This window comes from Passer montanus, unplaced genomic scaffold (assembly GCF_014805655.1).
Source record: "Passer montanus isolate IOZ18808 unplaced genomic scaffold, ASM1480565v1 scaffold40, whole genome shotgun sequence".
Taxonomy (NCBI): Eukaryota; Metazoa; Chordata; class Aves; order Passeriformes; family Passeridae; genus Passer; species Passer montanus.
This window is the reverse complement of record NW_024368819.1, coordinates 2,924,268-2,941,150: the sequence shown is the minus strand read 5'-3', so window position 1 is coordinate 2,941,150 and position 16,883 is coordinate 2,924,268. Positions and strand designations below refer to the sequence as shown.

At 37.7% G+C, this 16,883-nt stretch overlaps 1 long non-coding RNA gene across 1 annotated transcript in view; it reads left to right on the top strand.

Annotated features, from left to right (window-relative positions):
- LOC120506852 overlaps nucleotides 1-14,635 on the top strand; it is a 57,348-nt gene extending 42,713 nt beyond the window's left edge. The window contains exons 2-4 of the long non-coding RNA XR_005628617.1: nucleotides 1,766-1,916; nucleotides 2,174-2,278; nucleotides 12,970-14,635. This is a non-coding gene — a long non-coding RNA (uncharacterized LOC120506852). The remainder of the gene's footprint in view (nucleotides 1-1,765; nucleotides 1,917-2,173; nucleotides 2,279-12,969) is intronic.
- The last annotated feature ends 2,248 nt before the right edge of the window (nucleotides 14,636-16,883 follow it).

The following is a 16,883-nucleotide window of genomic DNA, read 5'->3' as shown; positions in this document are numbered from 1 at the left end:
TAGTACTCATTAATCAAAAAGGTTTGCACAGTGTAGAGTAGTAAGAAGGTGTTTCACTTAGGGAAGCTTCATGGTAGACGGTCTGTCAGTTGGTGGTTAAATGCAAAATAAATCCCTTGGCTGTTTATGAATTGCAGTGAACACTTCCCAACTTACGACATGTATTCTTTTTCTCTATAGTAATGTTCTGAGAGTCTTAGAATTAATGTATTAATAAGCTTAGAAATAGAAAGTTCTAATAAGGCCAAGAGTTGATTAAAACTTATTTTCTGCTGACAGAAAATAAGTCATACTTCTTGGCAAGTTATTTCAAGTTATTCCCTAAATGTTTAAAATTTGCACCTTATTTTTAGACTGAATTAGTCTTGCTAGAACTTCTAGCCTTTTGATCTTATTCTTTCTCTGTCTGCTAGATTGAAGAGCCCTCTATTATCAATTTTTTGTTCCCTGTGGGAGGCACTTGTAGCCTGTGATCAAATAATTCTTTAACTTTTACTTTGATAAGTTAATTGATTGAGTGCCTTGAGTCTCTTGTAGTAAGACATGTTTGCTAATACTGTAATTGTTCCCCTGGCTTCCTCATAATCTATGGAAATTTTCATAGTCTTTCTCAAAACAACACCAGGAACATAGTGAAACTACTAGTCATTTCACTGATGTAAAATAAGATAATTCAACCTCCCTACTCCCATTTATTATTGTTCATACATCTGATGAGTATAGCTTTTTGTTACTCTAAAAATTCAGTACTCTTAGTGGTACTCTAGCAGTGCTCTAAAAATTCATAGTAATCTGGTTGCTTGTCATGGCCTCTGTTCCCAAAACATTGCCTCCTCTGTGGGATCTCTTTTTTCCAGAGTCAAGTCTTCCCTCATTAAATCTGTCTCATTGTACTAATTCCTTGATCCATGGCCTTCCTGTTAGCTACACTGAAGTACATAATGTCTGGTTACAGCCTCCTAATCCAACTCTCTTCTCCATTATTTTCCATTTTTTAGTCAACTTCTCATATTGTGAAAATGTGTTTTTTGTTTTTTAAAAAAAGTGAAAAGTAGTCTGGGGGTCAAGAGCCAATTCCAATACTGGTGCCTTGTTCCCCAGTCACATAATGATGGGTTAGATGTATCTGCTACACAGTTTATAAGTAGTTTAGGATGCTATTCTGATTTCATTTTAGCCATCCAAAAATTAGTTTCTAAGGATTGCTAGTTTTCTAAGCTCTTAATAGTCAACAGAGAGAGACAGAGACCTTTGCAGAACGATGTAGTGGACTTATCTGAAAAAACACAAATCACTTTTTGACAGTGTCTTTTTCTTCTCATAGACTATAATGGGAACATAGCGAAGTTAAGACAAGCTGCCAAACTTTTAGACAGCTATAATTAATGTGGATGAATCCCATCTCTTATGCTTTTTAGCTTTTCAGTCAAACTGTGGTGTGATGTAAAGCCAGTTCTCTTACAGGCATCTATCAAGATGGTTGCCTTTAGCAGTCCCATTTATAATCACATCAGAAAATGGTATCAATTTAGCTAGACAAAATCTGCTTTCCAGAAACCCATGTGGATCAACTTAAATTTGATTATCCCTTTTAGTTCTCTATCAGGTTAGTTATCACTTATATGCCTCTTTTGCTTTTTTTATCAGATCCTTTTATCAAATCCCTACTTTTTTTACTTTCATTTTGACACACATCCAAACTGTGAAAAATCTGATGCTCTGATGTCTTAGATTTTTTTATTTGTTTCCACCCCATCTACATCAGATGGACTTTTCTCTGAGGTACTCCTTCAATCCTTGATCAGACACCAGGAGGTCTCTGGATGACTTAGAGCCATTTCTGATAAGATGTCCTTTCCATGCACCTTGTCCTGCATGGAACCTGCAAGTTAAGTCCTGCAACCTGCACAATGGAGGTAATGGGTTTGGGGTTTTAAAGTTAATTTTTTGGTTTGGTTTGGTGGTTTTTGTTTGTTTTTAATTTTTGTTTTGTTTTGTTTTGTTTTGTTTTTTTTAGGGCTTAAAGTAAAACATTTCATAAATATATTAGATTATATATTTCTCTTTCCAAACATGCATGGCTTTAAACTTTTTGTGTTTTAATACCTGAGGAAAAGTTACCACATTTTTGATTTTTCTTCATCTTTCTTATTTCTTTCTCTTTGTAAAATAGAGATGTCTGGTAGAAAACAGACAGACCAAGGTAGTCTGTTGCCCTCTGACTGCAGAAAGGCTTCCAGGGCTGAAGGGAAGGCTGTGACCTTGTACTACTTGCATGGTAAGAGATGAAAACCAACTGATCTTTTGTATTTAATATTGTTGCATAAGCAGAATGCTCTGGAATAAGGAGTTTTGCCTTCAAATTAAAAGAATGCTTACAGAACTAAAGCAATAGGAGAAAATGTACACAATGGTGTTTTCCTGATATGCAGACTTCCCAAAACTCAAAACTACCTGACAGAGAAGAAATACTTTTGCAGGACTGTTTAAGTCAAGGTCATTTTGGAAACTACTGGTGGAAATTGAATTACAAAAATGCTAATTTACCTTCATAAGGTGAACTGGGAAGGCAAGTCATTGCCATCCTGTTCTGCCTGATCCCTCTGCCAGATTTTGAGTAGCACTTCAAAGGACAGAGGGTCTTATATTTCATTCCAGCCACTCCTGTTCATCTGTTGAAGGGATGTGTTGCCATTGTAGAAGTGTATCCTTTCATAGGATGCATCAGGATTTCTTGTACTTAACAAATGGTGGACTGAAATGTCAACAATTATAGGAATAATTTATTTTCTGTAAAGATGGATTAGAGAAATAGTTCAATGATATGTTCTTCTTTCCGGGTAATCCAAGAACAGATTTTGATGGGAGGGCAAGGTGGTGTCACCTGGCAATGATATTTCACACTGCCCAATTCTGAGCCTTCTGAAAAGTATCAGGGATCAAGTTAATGTCTAGTGAAACCACCCACTGGTGGAAGTTAATTCACCTCAGTTGGAGGTGTCTGGAATTTTCTTTCTTCTCTTTCCTTAGTCTTATAGCTTCCTTCATTTTTTGCTATTGTCTCCTGTTTCTTCCTCTGTATCAGAAGTAAAGGTAATAGCTTTGCAGGGGTCAGGCTGCCAAATGGGCCAGTTGGAGAGTTTCAGTTCATTAGGGTTCTGAGGGTGCTGGTTTTTTTCAAATTCCTACTTTGCCAGACTAGTGTCATATAGGATGTTTTGAGAGAATATTTTCCAAAATGCTGTTTTGTAGTCCAGAACTAATATCTTGCAACACAGCAAGTGCTTCACAGCACTATGTAGTTACCCCTCCAACATCTCCTACATCATATTAAAAGAATATTTGCACTGAAGGCATTTCAGATCATTGGGACAGATCACACTTAGGCTCATTATAGGAGTTACCTAACCAGCAATGAGTTGCATTTCATCATGAAGGTATTTACATGATTACTTCTTGGGAGGTGTTCATCCAAGTGTAAATTACTCTGCCTCAGAACAGATTTTAGCTGGTGCCGACAGCTTGGATGACTGGCACATTGTCATTTTCATAACACACCTAAAAGGAAGGTGCCAAAAGAACCTAAGTGGCATTGGTGCAGTGAAAAATTTCCAGTAAAAATTTGTCTCAAGGTATATGGTTGGTTTCAGTTAATATCTGGGATAAAACAGATTAAAAACTATTTTTCTTGCTTTCACACTATATAGTGAGGAGGGATGTCCATTCGTGTGAAAGCAGTGTATGGTGATAATGCCATGGGAACACGAAATTATGTGGTTTATCCTTCTTCTAATGCATACTCATCCTCTTTTCATATGTCCATGAACTACTCCAGCTGTGTTAATGTCATGAAAACAGTTTCTTTTCTCTCCTAGCTATTTTGTCAGAGGTTTTGTGAGGGGAAACTTGTTGATGTTTCGCCCTGATTTCCCAAAGAATAGAAGGGATATGCAGTCACTCCATGTGCCAGATAGTCAGTCATGTTCCTCTCTCAGTTGATGAGTTACAACAAAATTCAATGTAAAAAAATTTTTTTTCTGAAATTAAATTCCTACTAGTATTAGAAAAGTGGTGGTTAAAAAGAGCAGACAGACTCAATTTACTACCCCCATTCCTCTGGACAAGAGAATTGCTGCACTAGAGTGATGCTACATGTGCTCCAGGGTTCACACATTACTAAGCACATCTCACATGCACTTTATTAGACTGAGCATAATCCAGACACAGAAAGCAAATCAAAGTGAACCACACTTTGTGAGTTTACAGCTCAGGAAATAGAGAGAAGCTGCTTTCCTTCTGCTCACTGCACCAGAAGTCCTTTTGAAAAGAATGCTGGTTCCAGCCTCTGCTTTGGAAGTATGCTGCATGTGATTTCATCCCATTAGCTGTGATGGTCACCATTCGGTCCTGTAAGTGATGATGTGAAATAATGGGGGAAAGGGTTGTTTCCAGTGTTATCAGTATAAATCTTCCTGTGAACACTTGACCAAGAGCACACATGTTTTGCAATTATGTCAGTTTAAAGAAAGCAGCTATTTCCCCACAGTACTGTAGAATGGTTTGGGGTTTTTTTTTCTTTTTTTTTTTTTTCTTCTTTTTTTTTTTCTGGCAAGAGATGTGAAGAATTTGCCATTTCTATATGTTATAATAATTTTTAATGCTGGAATGGTTCACATCCAGGGTTTTAAAACAGGAGGCATGTAGCCCAGAGTTTTGTTTGTTTCATTTATTTAGCATGGCATGGCTAGGTCCTGGAACTAGATTATATGAGGTCATTACCCTATTGATTAAATAGTGTGATGAAAAGGGCATGATAATACACTGCTGGGAGATTATTGCCAGACACTTTGCAAACAAAGCTGCTGAAAGGGGAGCAGTTGTGAGACCTTCAGTGTGGTGTGTAATTAGCAAGTGAGTAGGAATTAAAATAAAGGATACATGGCGTGATACAGTGATTATATGCAGATAAATAATGTTTTGAATACTCCCTTTTGGTAACTCTAATGAGAATACATCTTAGTACAGGAAATGTCTGCTGGGACTACACTATCCAGAATCCTTAAACAAGCTGTGCAGAAAGTTGTCCCCAACAGTGAAAAAACAAGCATGGATGCAATGCTGTGGGTCTGCCTCTTTCTTCAAAACTTTTTCTCTGTGTCTTTATTTTCTTAGAAAAATCTCATACTGGTAGAATGACTGTTAGAGAAAAACAGTACAGCTGTGCTATTTTTTGGGGGGATGGAGCACCATTTCTTTAAAAAAATCCAAACAATCTTTTGAGGGACAACAACTGGATTTGAACAAACTACCTTTTGAGTGGGAAGCATCAGCCACTACAACATGAAAGAGATGTCTAAACCTGGGATGTACAACCAGTACCAAACTTGTGATTCTTACACTCAGCCTCCCCTCTGTCCCTCTGAGGAGCACGAATACATGTTCCTGAAATAAATCAGGGCATCTGATTTATTCTGTGGCATGTGTTTCACCTCAGCAACCCTTCCAGGCCTACAAATCCCAACAGATCAGAGGCTTTTCAGGCAGCATCTCAGTTGCCTAAAGGGGAATTAAATGGAAATTTTCAGAATAAGGCATAGACCAACTTTAGGGAGAGAGAGAGATGGGTAGACAATGGCAGACATTTTTCTGGCCATTTCTTTGCCCAGTTTCAAGATTCTTCCAGTCATGAAATTCATCAAAGACAAAGCAAATTTCCAAAATAATATCAACAAAATTCTTCAGAGCTGTTACCTGTGGTGTAATAGATATGGGAGAGATAGCGCCTGTCCATCAAAAATTTCAAGCTGCACATTAAATAGAGAAAATTAAACAGCCCAAGCAGCAGTAACAGAGGGAGAGAAGAGGGCACCATGGAAAAAATAAGGGAAGGGAGAACAGAGGAAAAGAGAAAAACAGTGCTTTTGTGGGGGAAAGCATCCACTCAAGGGAGAAGGGTTGAAGCAGCCATGGTGAGGGCAAAGTAAATGGGGAATACTCTGTCTGGCTCTATTAACCTTAATTTTAATTCCTCTTTTCCATTTTTCAGCTTAAGTAAGCAAGCATATAGCCATGTTTATATAATAGCTGGAGTAATGAAGATGGAATATACCAATTTGGGGCTAATTCTTGCCCTCAGGAGAGCACAGGCACTGCAGCTGTGGCCAGCCCCTACCAAAAAGAAATGGTGAGGAGAACAGCTCCTTGTATCTGACTTCCCATTACATCCTCACCAGGGACCACCATAGTCTAGCGCTTAGAATAAATAGATTAGGTTAATTTTTCCATCTGTAGAATTGGTTGAGCAGCTCTCAGCCCTGGTTCAGTTGTGCTCCCACTGAAGCTAATGAAGTGATTTCCTTGAGAACAGTTGGACCCAAAAAGCCCATTTATAACCTTTCTCAGATATTGGAGTTTGTGTCTTGGGACTGTCTTTTGTTCTCTTCCTATTTGATATCTTCACCTTCCAGATTATAACAGGCAGGGTTTTCCTCAACTTTATCACAGTGCTGTTACATACTTATAGCCATAATACCCCTTGATTTGAGGGCGTGGGAGAAACATGCAGCATGCCACATTTGACCACATCCTCTGAAACTGAGGTTGTGGTTGAGCTAATTATTTTCACGGCTGGAAGAGAACAGACAATGCTGCCTAAAGAGTGGGAAGATATGTGTCTGTGTGAGCCTGTGTTTGTGTGGTTATACCATCTGGGAAGAGCAGAGCCAGATATACTTCCCCTTGGCTTTTTTTAATGTGCAAATCCTCAGTAAACATGCAAATGGTGAAGTCTTATTTCTCTACTGAAGTCCTGCATTTGTCTGAGCGTTGGAGTGCTGGGGACTGCATGTCACTGCAGAAACCCTGCCCTCTGGAATTCCTGTTTTTCATTCCCCAACTGACTCTTTTTGCTTCTGTGGGCAGGGGGGAAGTTGCCCTTCCTCTGCATTTCTTGTTTTTGTTACACAAGCAGTATGAGGTACCCTTTATTTATAATCTGAACGTTAGGGATGTTGGGCCAATCTGGTGCTTCCAGCTGGCTGAACACTTCCTAGAGCTTTGGATGCCAGATATAATGTAATTTATTGTGGAAAACAGTAGGGGAAATACACTTCTCACTATCAAAGGTTAATGTAGAATATCAGCAGCTCTTCAGCAAGGGTACATGTATTATTGGATAGTCTGTGATTATGTGTCTCTTATTAAAATAGAAAAACAAATTGTTTTCCTTTTTGATGCTGCAGTTTAACCCCTTCTATTTTCCCTCCTTCCCCTTAGTTATTTTAACTCCTTCATTGCATTTTGCAGCTTTCACAAGTTACCTCAGGGAGAAAATAATCAATTGTCCTTTGTTTGTTTGGCATGAAACTGAGCAAAAGAAGGGGGGTTTTTTCTTTTCTTCTTTTGGCTTTGTTTTAACTAAAACACCAATTTCTGTGCCAAGACAGAGCAAAACTGCTGAGGTAGACAAGGCTATAAATTGAACTGGTCCTTTTACCTCTAGAAAATATTAAAGCATCCTTCTGCCACTGAGCTGGCACACTTTGCTGGATCAAGTGCTACTATTAACAGGAAATCAGGAAAGTACATTATCACTCCAGTGCTGTCGTTACCAGAGGGTTTCACTGAGCTATAGAGTCAGGAAAGTGACACTGGGAAGACCAGAGAAAAATGGCATACTTTGAGCAAGGGAAAGGAAGCTTCAGACAAAAAACTTGGAGGCACATTAATAGTTTGTGAAGGTACCCAGCATGGAGGCAATTGGCTGCTTTTAAAGGGGATGTATTAGGTAAAGTGTCCTATTATTCTTCAGATTTAGAGATAAACTCATGTAGACTTTTCTAATGGGCTCATTTAATCAATTCTAGAAGATCTGAAACCTGCCAAGGCAAGACTGAGTCAGCCTGGAATCTTATGAGGCTCATTCTGCACCAAGGATAGCCCCAAAGAGAGATTTTATGGGCAACTTTTTTCTTCCCACTAGAGTAAGTTCCCTCTCAGGGATTCTTCTGCTTAAGGGTGGTTTTTTAACCATCAGAAATACACAGTGAACTGCACTGATAGTTCAATTAAAAATATAATGGAAACATATAGAATAATAAGTACGTAAATATTGTGGTTATTTAAGACATAAACTTATTACTTGCTCTGAGTGTTGCCAGGTCAGTAGGTGGGGAAGCTGCTTTCTTCTTGCAAAGCCATGCTGAATTCACCAGTTCTTTTTTCATTAGAGCCATAAGGAAGACTAAGTTGAACATTTTGTTATAGTTCACAGTCTGGGCTGCATCTGACTTCCGTTTTATGGGATAAAAAAATGACAAATAATACATAAATTCAGTTTGGTTTGCTTTTCCCTTTCAAAGTTCTCTAGAGACCTGAAATAATCTTCTTGACACCCATGCAAGGTAAGCGTAACTATCAAGTTTTACAGATGTGGAAACTGAGGCACAGAGAGGTTAAATAGTGCCATTTGAAAATATAGGTGCCTAAAATGAAGCAACTTGAGTCCACGATTCAAACAGCAGAAGCTCCAAGCTCCTGATGTCACTAGAAAACAAGGATGATCAGAATATCCATAGAACAGGCCCTGAATGGATGTGCTGGAACCTGCTGCAGAGCAAGTGTCTCCCAGGTATGGTTCCCCAGCTTGTAGCTGGACCACTAGACCTGAGCACTCCTTTGTGATTGTCAGAACCTGCATGTGGTTCCTAGCCCTGTTCAGGATTTGGGAATCTCACATTTTTTACAGATATTTGCTCCCAACTTACCTGCGCTTAGTCAATTCTCTTAATTCTATACCTGCATTTTTCTTTTCTGTGTGAGAAATCTCTTTAATAGGCATTATTAACTTCACAAGAAAACCTTTTTAGCAGCATAAAATACATTTTTGTTTTTGTTTCTTGGGATAGGCTTCCCTCTGAGAATTATTCACCAAGCCACATATTTGCTTTATTCAGCACTATTCTGTTAGAAATATTTCTTGTTTATTTAGTCTTATGCACTGGTCTGACATTCCCTTGTTGTTACAACACATTTGAGTAAGAGATTGAAGTACCCAGTGAATCCAAGATTATGTCCAAAACAAGCACTGATTTTAACTGTGGTTTTTTGGGGTCTCTGGTTGGAGTATCAGCACATTCAATTTTTCAGTATGTCCTGAGCTCTGACTGTGTAAAGCTTGGATTGTTCTGGGTGTCTGAAGGCAGCAGCTCCTGTAGTTCACAACAAACATTTCCAGCCTGGTGCTTCCAAGGAGCAGATGTACCTTTGAAACGTTGGTTATTTTCACTGAGCACTTATTAGTTTGACTAATGCAATTTCTGTCAATTCATAGTCGCAGTAAATTAACCAATATTGAGCTACTATTTCACAATTCTTACAAAGTCATTTATTCCCTAAGCTACAGGAGAAAAGAATATTTCCTTGTCCCTCCCCCTAAGTTGTTTTCAAAGAGGTTTCAAAAATCATTCAGATAATGAGACTTTAGTGCTGTGAAATTTTATCAAAGGGCACTCTTTCCCTGGACTCAGATATGAACATATTTTGCCAATCAGATAAAACTTTTCAAGCTTTTTTTCTAGTGGTGTCAGTGGTTAACTTGATCTTATTGCACCATAAACAATTTTGTGCTACAAATCATTTTTCATAGAATCTCTTTGTTATGTTGGGTGAACTCTGGAAAGATTGTTTGTAAGAACATTTCCAAGAACTTTACAGCACAGTGTAGTCTTCAATGAAATTAATATTACTTAAAAAGGTTTTTCTTTAGATTAATAAAAGAGAGAATGTATAATGAAAAGGATTTATAGGGAAATGTTTCAGTATAGTAATAGGAAGAAGAAATACCTATTAAGCAGAAAAATATCTGTGTACCAACCCCCTCTCCATTTTAAATTGTATATATTATTTTAGCTGTTAGGAGCCCATCCTTCCACCTTGTGAAAGCTGACAATTTTTACTTACAGCCTGAAGCTAAATACTGCAGTGCCTCAAAATGGAAGATAAAACAGCCCAACAGGTTTTCTTTGTCTTTTGAAAAAAATGGTGTGTCATTTCTACTCCCTCCCCCTCGTGTGTTCCTTCCCCCCCCCGATATATCCCTACTGGTATTAGCAGCTTTTCCTCCAAAAAAGCACTAGATGGTGCCCCTTTTCTTTGAGAGTGACAGAGCTGGATTCCCAAGGGACGTGCTGCCCTGCTGGGAAAAGCATCGGACACAAAAACTTGGAGTGTCTCCTTGTTCTTTAATATTATTGTTCCAATTCCTTGTTCCAATATAAGTCTCTTTTATGTCTTTCAAGTCTTCAAACCTGAACTAGATCCATCTTTAGGAGATCCTCTTGTTCCTGTTTGAAAATGAGTCATAACTTCAAAGATTCTTGGGCAGTAAAATATTTTTTTAAAAAGTGATTTTAAATCAAAAAGAAGAAGGAACAGGGTATGTACCTTCCTCCCTGTTGTCAGTAGCCCAGCACTACATCAAAGAACATTTGCATTCTTTTCTGAAAAGAAAACTTTTCAAGTCAGCAGTCTTTAATTAGATGCTAGCTGGTCAGTCTGACTGATATTAATTTGTTAATTTTGTTATGAACCTTAGCCTTTAACTGACTGAGCAGCTGTTTGTAAACAGAATTGATATTGCATGTCAGTATTTCTTTCAAATAAAGTGCCAAACAGGGAATCTGGCCTAACCTTATATTCTGTGTGTTCTGACAACTTATTCTATATCTTTACCAAAAAAAAAAGTTAGTACTTATGTACATCAGATTGTTACCTAGTCTTTGAAATTGGAATGAATAATTGCCTAAAAGGATATTACCTACCTGCATCTGTATTTCTTTCTGAAAAACAATTCTGTTTACCTGGTACATGTCATCTTTGTATTTAGGCAGTCATTATATTCTAGATCCTTAAGAGACAAAACTTATGACACTGAAACAAATTCAAAATCAGCAACAAATAAAATGTTTGCTTGTTAGGAAGGAAAGTTGAGGCAGATCTCTGATCTCTCATTGTGAAAACCCTAAAAATTAACTGAAAAAACCAGCTTCCTTTATTATGTTTATTTAAGCATTTGAAATGGCATAAAATAATAATTCTTTGAAGTGACCCAAGATAAATTAGTCCAGGTTTTTCATTTCTTACTATTTTTGTAAATGGTCCTTAGAAAATTAGGTCCATTGGCATCTGGGAACAAAAATTCAACTGGGAAAAGAAGCTCTAATATGAAACAGAAAGAATTATTCCCATGCTCTGGCTGCCCTGTCATATGTCATGACATGTGGCAGGTTGACTGCTCATTAATTCTATTTATATCAGTATGATAATACACCCCACTGAGTACACATGTGTTAAAATATTCATAAATTATGTTTAGTGCAAGCAGATATACATTACATGCCAAAAGAAGACTATTATTTAAAGACAAAACTGGTAAACAGTCAAACATGGAAAAGTCTTTTTAATGTTAGTCCAGTACATTGTGTATCATCAAACTCACATTTAATTGCCTTTACTTGCAGACTCTGTCTCCAGCAATGCAGTATCCAATGCACCTTTATATTTTTAACAGCTTGCAAAAGAAGCAGCTTTTACTGAAAGTAATTGGAATTTCAGCAATTACTGTAAATGTCATATTATCTCAAAGCAGTAACTATAACAATTTGAAATATTTAAAATGAAGCTTTACTTTGACCTGCACATATTTCAAGGTACTTTTACATAGCTTAAAGCTCTACTCTAAATATTAAAAAATTAAATGTGAAACATTTTTGAAGGGAAAGGCAGTTTAGCCCCCAAAATAGTTAATAGTAAATTTTTAGGCAAAAATTAACCCAAAATAGTTAATCATCCCTGCTCAGGATATTTTATATTACATATATATTTGTCTCTATCAATATTTATATCTATATCTATATATGTTAAACTTTTAAAAGGCCTGTTAAAACAGTAAAATGAAAAGTGTTTTACAGGCAGCTAATTTTGCATAGAATGTGAAAATAACCTCAGGATATTAAACCAGATATATCCGTGTCTTAAAACCAGTTTGTTCAGCATCAAAATGCTCTTCTATGTGCAATCAGTTTTGATTTTTCCCAGCATTAGATCAGAATTATTAGAATATTTAGACATTCTTTTTTTCTGGCAAGAAATCATTATAGACTATGTTGAATTCCTTTATTTAAAAATACCTTTCAAATGATGTTTTAAATTCAAAAACACATTTCAGAACTTCAGAAATTATCAAAATTTATCATGAACTAATGGCACAGGTGTTAAAATCCCTGCAAGTTTGAAAATTATTAACATAAGGTATGAAATAATACACATTTATTTACAGTTATTGTGATAGCAGTTCTCCTACTAAGTAAGCACAAACCAAGCTGGTTTTGATATCCTGTCAGTGCTTCACATTTGGAAAACAATTTCAAAAGTTTTAAAAATATCAAATGTTGTAATGGGCGCAGAGAGAAGGGAGAAGGGGGTTACTTCATGGTGAAATTTTGAGATGATATATGATGAGATTTGGAATTTATATATATCACAAAGGGCAAATAATTACCCTGTTTCTACTCATTTTAAAGGGACCCAAACAAGGGCAGGATGATGTGACTGACTGTAAAGTGAACATAACTGCTCTAATCACAAAACCATGCTAATGTTTCTAGCAGCAGTGAAGCAGAGTGACTTCTGATAAAGGACAAAGAGGGAGCACAGGAGCACGATGTTACAGAGTCATCTCTTCAGCAGATTTGGTGGGAAAGATGGTTTACCCAGGTGTTTGTGGGCAAAAATGTCACCCCTTGGTTTTGGCTGCATGGCCAAACTCACCAGCCTAGCTGACGGTTGCCCAGCTATACAAGTGGCTCAATTTTAGCCGTCAGTGAAATAGTTAGAGCGGGTTGGGAATTTTCTCTTTCTTTGATTGAAAAGGCTAGCTTGAGGAAACTGAAACTTTTTTGCTTTTTGCAGGCAGGTATCGATTTCAAAGAAACTCATCAGAAGAGATTTGTCAGCCGTCGGATGGAATTTCTGGTCGAGACCAGAAGGAGATGGCAAAGTTGGAGTATCAGGTAGCGCCGCGATCGGTCAGAGACTCACCTGGAATGTGGAAAATCAAGGTTCAGGCCTGGGGACTTGAACGTGAGATTTACAGAGTGCCCTGAACGAGGCTTTTGAGTTGTTTGCTTGCTGTGAATTTAACTGTTTATGTAAAGTGGAGTCCTGCTAGTGAGCAGGAGGTCTTGAGACCTGATGTGTCCCTGATGTGTCGGACTAGACTAGGATTTGAGGCAATTTGTGGAAAATGGGAGAGAGTGGCAAAGCAGGCAGCAACTGAGTGCTTTACTTACCCACCTTTTACATACTCTGCTCATCTCTCATTCTTGTGTATAAAATTCAAAAAGTCTTGGTCCTGGAGAGGAATGGGAACATTTCTGAAGACTCATAATAGCTTTGCAAAATGCAAAACCTGCTTCTCCCATCCCACCGTTATCCTCTTTGCCATAGAAACAAATTGCAAAAATCCACTGAATTCCTGGGAGCAAACTGTGACTCATGTAAAATGATTTGTCAATTACTAGGGAGTTTACTGGATGTAAGGTTCATTATAAGTATAAAAATTGCAGTCTCTTAATAAGACAGCTTTTAAAAATAAAACGCTTTCTGAATTTTAAGAAACTTTGTAATAATATAAACAAGGCTTTTAATCTTGGTAATGTTAGTGGCAAATTATATACTACATCTAATTTTATCAGATGATAACAGTTGTAGTTTTTATCTTCAAAAACAGGTTGTGAATGCTTGAGGGGAATAACTCTTCATAGCAAAAGCTAAGTTAATTTTGTGTTGTCTTATGTTGCTGGCAGAGAAGCCTTTATTTAGTTCATCTCTTTTTCTGTTTTGTTTTTTTTTTCTCCAAAAAAAGGAGTAATTTCATGCAGCAGTTTATTTAAATACAGAAAAAAAATCACATTAGAAAGATCTCTCATTATAAGCTTTCTGAAAGTTTGCTATGCACTTTCATGTAAAACTTGGCCTCAGTACAGAACTGCTGTACAATCATTTTCATCTGAGATTTGAACATATTGGATGAACTAGAGCAGTTCTTTCTTCTATCCTGTCATTTTTTTCCCTTGGAAATGATGAGCATATGGCAACCACCCTTACTGGATTCTCAAACAACAGGAGGGACCTTATTTCGATTCCTACATCCTGTCATCAGTGAATCCCATGATATTTTGTTCTTGCAAGGCTAAAGATGTGATTCGCATTTGCCATAAGGACAGAGCTTAATGTGATGCCATTTTACCACAGGAGCCCTCAATCAGTTAATTAAACATGATATAAATCACTGCATGTATTTGTAAAGTAAGATTAATATGGCAAAGTCAGAGTAATGAGGAATCCTCACCATTGTCTGAGTGTGAATCACTGATACGAAGATTACCCTTTTGAAACTGGATATCTTTGAGTGGGTTTTGTTGGCTTAATCCCTCAGACCGCTTTGTGCAACTTGAAACCCAGACCTGTCATCTTTAGCCAAAATTTCAGCCATAACTTCCTCAGCTTTCACCCAATCATTTAAATCAGCATTCATAATACTTAGAAAGATCAAGCCTTTCAGCATACCACAAGGCTTCTTCATACCACCTGGGACACTGACAACATGTTTAATAAATATTTCATTTTATTTCATCATGGAGATTCTTCTTTTGGGGTTTTTTTTCGGGGAATTTACAGGGTACCCACAGCAGCACATTCCATCACTACGGTCACTTAGGTTTACAGATTTAATAAAAATGTTTTTTTCCTTCTTGAAAGGTTATGGAGCCTTGTTAAACTAGGGCAATTACAGACACACAAAATAGGTGCTCTAGAAAGATCAAAGTTTCCTAAAGACAGCTCTCTAGGGTTCTGGAGCTCTATTAAAAAGCACTCAGTTTACAAAGCAGAGATTTATAAACCCACACTTTGAAAATCCTGTGTTCAAGTAATGCTAAAGGTCTGATATTATTTAATATGGAATCCACTTTAGCCACTCTTTTGATATCAAACTTTGAATCAGTCTGAAGAAAATCTGATAGATGGGCACACCATGACGCTGTGGGCATCCTGTGGCATGATGTCTTTCGTGGAACACTATTCCTTTGTTACAGAGCACCAGGCCTGTATTTTGCTGTTTTAAAAATCAGGCAGATCCTGCATATAGTAGGCAGCCTTGACCCTTTGTATTTCAGTTAGGAATGTGTAGGAGAGGAAAGAAAAAGGGAAGAAATGATGCTGTCCTTGTTCTTGGACTGAATTCTGTGCTCATCAGGGCAGTGAAGACAGGGGTCAGGCTAGAGGCAGATCCAATGAAAGGAACAGGTGTCTCCTCAAACAGAACCCTATGCTGGAGGACTCACAGTGTCTGAAGAGAGTCTCAGAAGCATTATGCAATCAAAGGAGCTGGCAAGAGCATATGATACAGCCAGAATTCTTAAGTGCTTTCCAGAATTCATAGACTTTACTCAGAAGATGCTTCCATCAGCTTGAGAGAGCTCTTGATCACCTCACTATGAGTGAACAGCACAAGTGGTATTGGTTTAAAAATGTTGGAGGGTGTCCCAGGTGGGATTGGGATGTCTGGGGGATAATTCAGTGCCAAAGAAGTAGACTTCCATCTCCTAGCTCACAGGACAATATGTTGCCATTGTGCCATCTGCTACTTCCCCAGAAAAGTGAGAAAAGATATGGGTACTTTCTGCTTCTCCCAGTGCAGTTGTGATGCTGGAGATCAAAGATCATGAGCAGAGAATGCAGAAGTGACTCCAACAGCCAAAGGGGAAAGAGAGGTTCTTGGACACTTGGATACCTTTTCCCCATGTCACCAGCAGAAAATTTTCCAAGCAGACCAAGAGGTGGCTTCATCTGAGTGCTGAATGCTCACAAACTCTGTGATGTGCAACTGATGGAGTCCGTGTACCTCCAGAAATGGGTGATTTGTGGGGGAGCCTTTCAAGTTGCTATTCTCTGCTCTGGAGCCTCTGCTTATTTTCCATTGATACCACACTTAATGGCTTGACTCTGTGAGCCCTAAGCCAGAGATGAGCCCTCATGTCAGGAGTTTGTGTGGCTGTTAAAGAACAACCTTTGGCTGACTTTTTTTGTCTGTCCTGATGGCCTTCAGAAAACCAGTAGATCCTGTGCAGCTGGAAGTACTGTCATTGCTGCTGGAATTTTGAAAGGTCTTTATTTGCAAATGCATGAATGATGAAAGTAAAAAGCGTAACAGGAGAATCCCTGTTGTATTCATAACTTTTCTAAGCTGCAGGTGCATAAACATAAACACTTGAGATGTGATGATCTCCTTTCTGTGCTCTTCATTAGGTTAACACAGTGTAAATTGAAACTGAAGTGAAAAACTGTTAACAGAATTGAGTTTCATTTCTGCTACTGTTTTTTTTTCTCATTCATGTTCTTTTTAAGTTCACAAATTCAGATTTGCTTTTGATGCAGCAGTTAATAAACATCATTTTGATACTGATTTGTGGATAGCTATTTGAGATTTAGCCTAAAACTATGCATAAATTACCTGACAATACCTTGGAAAATGGCCTGTTTAAAGAACTTCAGTCTTCTATGATCACTGTCAATACAATTTTCATGATAAAGGTTGTTATTATACCAAAATGGCTATACTGAAAGGCTGTCAGGAAAAATATGTGTATTCCTTTGAAATCTTACAAGTATCCCTGTGTTTGTTATGACGCAGGATTTTTGTCATAAATGGGTCAGTTATGTAGAATGACTAGAAAAGATCAGAAATAAATAAGTTGAGCTAACCTTAGAAAAAAGACTTTATCATGTGTGAGAAAACCCTCTGGAGTTGGGTTATATCTGTG